The 6,665-nt window shown below is 31.2% G+C and overlaps 1 non-coding gene across 1 annotated transcript; it reads right to left on the reverse strand.

The window, feature by feature from the left end:
* Window positions 1-5,004: 5,004 nt before the first annotated feature.
* Trnan-guu (transfer RNA asparagine (anticodon GUU)) lies at window positions 5,005-5,078 on the reverse strand. The gene has a single exon. It is a non-coding gene; the product is annotated as a tRNA-Asn (tRNA).
* Between the last annotated feature and the right edge of the window lie 1,587 nt (window positions 5,079-6,665).

Genomic DNA, 6,665 nt, shown 5'->3' on the forward strand with positions numbered 1-6,665 from the left:
TTAACATTTTGCAACGAATTTTGCAACAAAGTGTTGAATTGTAACAACGAAAAAAATAACTTACACTTAAGGAATTTTCGTATTTGCTTATTGTAAAATATTCTTTATAGTACAGCCTATTTTTCTGTTTCTTTTGACGACTATTGTTGGATAGATTTCACTTCGTAGTTTTTCTATGCTTTGCATGTAAATTTAAATTTAAGTCTTATAGTATGGCTTTGGCAATGGAGATTTTCCAACACAGAGAATGCTCTTCTTCTCTGAGAGATTTGCCGTTTATAATCTACAAATTAGGTGAACTAAAACTTCCAAACAGGTTCATAACATTATCAAAACTTGAAGCAATTAATTATTGGTAAGATTAAAACTATTTAGACATAAATCCCTCGCCTCTGTATACGATTAGTTTATTATAGAAATCTAAAATTTCCAACATAAACCATGCATAGCATGTAAATTCATTATCATTTAACTATTATTTTTCGTTTAATGTTTTATTATGTTTGAAAACGGCGTAGAAGACTTGCTTGCAAAATATCCCGATGATTTCTATCAAAGTAAAGAATGGAAACTAGAGTCGTAAGGCACGCGTAAAACGTTTAGACATTAATAAACTTAGTAGCCTACCTGTTTTATAAAATGGTTCAATAGAAATGCAGCAGGTATTGGCACTTTTGAAAATGTCCTAAATGTCAAAACCCAATAAGTCTTTATTAAATATATTAAATATTATACGTATGAGACACGTCAGGCTAAGTGTAAGAAAGGGTCATGTGGCCCTAACTTTGTCTAAAAAAATAAATGATTTTCGTTTGTTCATGTACAGGCGTCGACAGTTGATACATTTTTACTGTAAAATTATATTTCGTTAGGATTGTACTAAGACACATTTTTGTAATAAGACTTTCACGTTCCCATTTCCTGTTATAGATGTTTTCTGTTATATCCTGTTCATTTATCATCAACATCAAAAGAGATTTTCGTTTAATGCATTGTAATACAATACTTATTAGTTTTTATATATTTAAATTCCGTCCCTTTTTTCATTTGGTAGATACCAGATCTCCAATATTACACCCAGAGGGCTACGAAGACTGGTTGTCCAGTATTATTTTATCGTAATTATTTATGCATTTATTTATATAGCAGTTGATCAACTACATCAAGAACACATTCTTTAAAGATACACTAATAATATTTTAGTTTTTCAACTCACAATCCCAAACGAAAACATTATGCAATTATTAAAAGTTATTTCAAAAATTCTAATCTATCTTTACTTTTTAATTAAATCAATAATGTAATAGCACTAATATAGCAATACTACGTAACAATTGCATTGCCCTAATTAAGTTTTTTTATCCAAACACATTTTCAGATGCTGTTATTCCAGGTAATTTCAAGACTTAAGGTAAAACTTGTCATTTAATTTCCCCAGGCAGACAGTAGGACTCCCCTCAAGAGAGAAGTACGTTATTAATATGCAACTGGGAGAGTATTACTTCCAGGAATGCTTCCGTCATTAAACCTTCCTGCAATACTAGAGAACAGTAGTCTTGCGAGTCAGTTAAATATTACCTCGTGGATTAAATGTTTGGTTGTTTACTAATTTATATTATTCTTAACTTAAATAGTTTGTTATTCTGTAATATAATACATTTTTGTAACCTACTAAAGTTTACTTTACTTAGGTTTACAGTGTAGGATAGGTCATTAGGGTTTTTACATTGATTTCTTTGTCTTGTTTTACAAGTCTATTGTTAGTACTTTTTATATTATTATCGTTTATTTTGTACAACTTATAGTTTATTTTAAGTAAATATATTGTGCAGGTCGATTTTGTTCTCCTAACTCCGTTTAGTACTTCGCTTTATTCCAGAGCTTATGTTAAAATCTTTTATTTTATTTTTTACTTATCCGTGTTAAATTTGTCTTGAAGCTGGGTTTGTCTTGAAATTTCGTAACGTTTTACGTACTTTCACACAGGATGGCCCCAGGATATAGATCATGACTTGAAAATAATAGTAGTTTACGCAACGATTGCGTAAAGATAGTGTTAACAACACGAGAAGAAAATTTAAGGTTCGAGCTTTGGCGAGTGCCTTAAAAACATCTACGAATGTCGTTAACACTATCGAGTTGCGTACACTACTTTACCTACTCTGTAGTAGTGTACGCAAATAAAAAGTGCGCAACTAAAAAGTAGTGCTTTAAATACTAAAAATCACTACTTATAACTTCTAAGAGCGGTTATGTTTTCGTTTATAGCCTCATATTGCCACTGACATTGATGCAACGAAACATTGTACCTAACACTAAGCACACCATTCAACAACAATTAAATTGACCTGTACAGCTGATTAGTTGAAGTTCGAATCATTACAATTTTACTTCTTCTCTCTCAATCCTGAACCTCATTGGTCCATTACCCGTGTTGTTGTGAGTAAAACTATGCTGTTATTAAAGTAAACAATGCTCTTATGGGAAACTTTACAATTCTAAGAACTGAACTTTAAAAACGGTCATAGGTTCACTTTCAAACCAATATTAAATCTTATATAAATAAATGATTATAAGTCACCTGACTATTGTCAACGAATAATTTCATAACAATTATATAATATTTTCAACTTGTTATCTATTACTCAACTTAAAGCTGTTTATGGTTTAAATATTTCAGTAATGTGAGGTGCAGTATTAATAGATATTACTTTTATAACTCTGCACTTCCTCCGCAGTAAAGGTTTTAAGTTTTTCCTCAGAGAATAAATCTGCTGATAGTCATTAACGTAGAAGTTAAATGAAGATTCCCACCTGAGCACTTCGAAAATAGCAGACATCTCAACAATACACCAGCTGATCGTTTAAGACCCTGTCTCTGGCGAATGAGTGTTTGTTTTCTAAAATAATTAGTTTATGATTACTTACTTGTTTTAACAAATTACTATTTATCACCAGAATCATACATTCCACTAATCCATAACCAATTAGTAAAATAACAAGATTTAAATCTTCGCATAAGAAGTATGACTCATAAGTTGGTGTTTTAGTAAATCATTTCAAAAATTTCCTAATTTTAAACTATCTGTACCTGAGATCTTTGAGCTCTCATATTGTTTAACAAAAGACTATATTTTAAGCTGTAAGACATTATCATTTTCAGGTTTTATTGCACATTTAACTATAAACCAAAATAGCGTATTAGTTTGTGCTTGGGTTTTGAAGCCAGATTTTTGGAACCAACGCTAAACGGAGAATGAAGAAATCTTTATTGATTTCGTGAAGCTTTGTTTGAGTTGCAGTCATCCGTATAATGGGTTTTATTGCCTAGACTGTGCGGCCCCAGCGTGGCAAGGCGGCCCGGCCCGGCCCAGTTGTCTGGTGTATCTAATGTAAAGTTCATATGGATCCTATATGTAGAAGATATTGTATTATGACATTAATATCTTCTTTATGACCCTTTCTTTATGTTAGATTGCCGGTGTTTAGCACGCTAGGTACACATTATCCTTAAGTACTTTTTTAGGCATTTTTATATAAATCTTGCGCTCTATTAACTGTAATACTGCTTATGGTCTTAGGACTTTAATATAGAATTGAAAGTTTAGTACCTATTAAAAATTGCATTGAAACATTTTTACTACGATTGTCATTCATGTAACTAGTATGCTGATCATCTGGTAGATCTTATTAATTTAATGATTATATAGTTCCAAAATATGGCTGAAAAAAGTTTTTGGAACGTAATAGGACTAATAATTATTTTTATCGATTAGTTTTAAAGCCTCCGTGGCGAAATCGGCTGTTAACCGAAAGGTTGGTGGTTCCATTCCACCCGGGGGCGATTCATTTTATACCTTAAACAAAAAACTACATTTTAAGAAAAGTTTCGTATCGTATCGTCGTATTGTAGGCCTTTCTTGCGATACAACATTATACAGGGTGTCCCGTAAGTAAACAGCCAAACTCCGGGAAATTATTATATGGGTCAAAATAAAGAGAAAATCAGGAATAATTTTTTCCCAAAATCACTTCATTAACCAGATATCCGCCATTTTGTTTTTTCATATAAACATTTTTTATCTTTGAAGTTTTTCAACCAATCATTATAAAACTTGGTATGTAGGTTCTATACATACAACACACAACAACATACAACAAGGTTGTATACTATACAACGTTGAAGTAAAACAGACCCACGTCAGAAAACAAATTATCTTAATCCAATTACAAATTACAAAATGGTGGCCATTATGATTTTAAAAGTTAAAATTTAAAGAAATGGATAATTCTATAAAAATTGCTTGTAAAACTTTTATTAACATTTAAAATTGCCTATCAAACGACACCAAGTTCAAAAAGATCGAATAAAATATAAATTAAATATCACGATTTTTAGTTGTAAAATAAGGCAAACCTGAGTAGCTTTGCTTTGTTCAACATAATTTTACAACTAAAAATCGTGATATTTCATTAATTTTTATTAGATTCTTTTCGACTTTGTGTCATTTGTTAGGCAATTTTTATAGACCATTTTTTATAAAATTTGCAATTTTTTTGCTATTTATATTTAAAACATTGAAATGGCTGCCATTTTACTTTTTTTTTTTATTGGATTAAGATATTTTTTGACATGGGTCTGTTTTACTACATACATACACAGTTTTACAATCAATAGTTGAAAATCGTCAAAGATAAAAATAATTATATGAAAAACAAAATGGCGGATATCTGGTTATCGAAGCGATTTAGGAACAAATGTTATTCTTGATTTTCTCTTTATTTTGACCCATAGAACCATTTCCCGGAGTTAAGCTGTTTACTTACAGCTTCATAACACACATTCTGTACATTCTGTATATGCCGTAAAATTTAGTAAAGTTGGTCCTAATAGCTCAAGTAACAGTATAATTTTTACCTTTCAATTGTTAAGATTTCGCATCTGCACTACAGTATAGTTTTTTGAAAAAATCTGAACTAATTACAGTAACTGCAAAATATTATCGCCCCCGGGTGGATTCGAACCACCAACCTTTCGGTTAACAGCCGAACGCGCTAGCCGATTGCGCCACGGAGGCTGTAATTCTGGAGTAGTTGTATAAACTAATCGCTATTTTTGAAATTTACATGTAAAATGTACACTGAAGTTTGCGAGATGTATCCATTCCGATTGAAGGAGATTTCCATTGATTGTTTTGACCATTTCAAGGATCTTAAAAACATTAACATTTTAAAGAAGGTTAACCCTTTTTCGGACATTTTCCCTTAAACGAGGAGAAATTAGGAACAAACGACCATTATTGGATTTCCCTAAAAGGTTGAACAAGTTAAACCTATTTGTTTTTTGTTTTGGTCAGCTTTGTAAGGTTTTATTGGCTGCTCTGCCGCTTTAATGGGGTTTTATTGGTACAAAGCCTAAGTTACAAATGATTTAGTATCATTATTTGTAAATTTTGTAGCTAGTTAGAATGGTCTAAATTAATTTGGTGTTATTCAATTTAAATCAAATGTATTTAAATGTAGAGTAAACATTTTCTGGTATTTTAAATATTAAATCGGTAAAATAATTTGAAAATGTAATGGCCTACATAAAAATACGCCCGCAGCAAACCTGCAGATTAATAGAATTATTTCCTATTGATTTTATTTTCACCAAAATATCTCCTTAAAAATGTCAGATTTAATCCCTATTTTAATAACATTTAACAACGAGAACAGTACATAGTTTTTTTTCTACTACATGGAAGGTAATAGTCTTTCTTATTTCGTGAAACTTTTTAGTTTCAGTATTAAATAGATACATGTTCCAAATTTGATCAAAATATATTCACAAACAAGCATACTACAAAAGCTTACTTATTTTTCAAAAGGACATAGAAGAATAGATGAAGTAATATAAATAGAAGTTTTTTTTTATTTATAGTTTTTTTTTTTCATTTTCTTACAACCATGGGCTTCTCTACAAAAATTCGCGGGGAGACAAAAGCGGCAACACCGCAATTCCGGCCTACCGCAACAGCTGTTGCACTAAATGAAGCTTCTGCGCAATGATTTTGTTATCACTGTTATTACTATAGCAATATTCCGCCGGTGCTACGTTGCCAAACACCAAAGTTACGTTGCCTTATGTTAGCGGAGGTACAATCAAACGTATGCCAACTATACTTGAACTATGTAGTAGAGAAGTCGCCAACAAAGCGAGGACCACGTAGTAGAGTGAATGATGACTACGCATTGCTGCCATTGACTCCCGTGTGAGATCGCTCGGTTGAGAACTCTTCATTCAAGTGGAAAATTAATTCTTCATCGATCCTCCCAATATGGCCAGCCCTTGTAATACCTTTAGCATTTTACTTTTGGAAATTTAAGATCCTTTTTTTTACCTTTTACTGAAAATATTTACCTAGAATAAGCTAGAATGAACTGAAAATATTTACCTAGAATGGCATATTTACATACAACACACATTTACATATAAGACCAACATTTTAGACATACTGCATAAGACACTAACATCAAACATGTGTGGTTTCTAGAGGTTTTATGACATTTTATTGTTACATTTTAACGTTGTTGGTTTTTAACTTTTTTACCATTATATAGTTGTAACACTTTATCCATCATAAAAACTAATAAGATAAAAATTAATAAGATAAACAGGAATT

This window comes from Macrosteles quadrilineatus, unplaced genomic scaffold, assembly GCF_028750875.1.
Source record: "Macrosteles quadrilineatus isolate MER2022 unplaced genomic scaffold, UCM_ALF_1.0 Scaffold_3__2_contigs__length_128488019, whole genome shotgun sequence".
Classification (NCBI taxonomy): Eukaryota; Metazoa; Arthropoda; class Insecta; order Hemiptera; family Cicadellidae; genus Macrosteles; species Macrosteles quadrilineatus.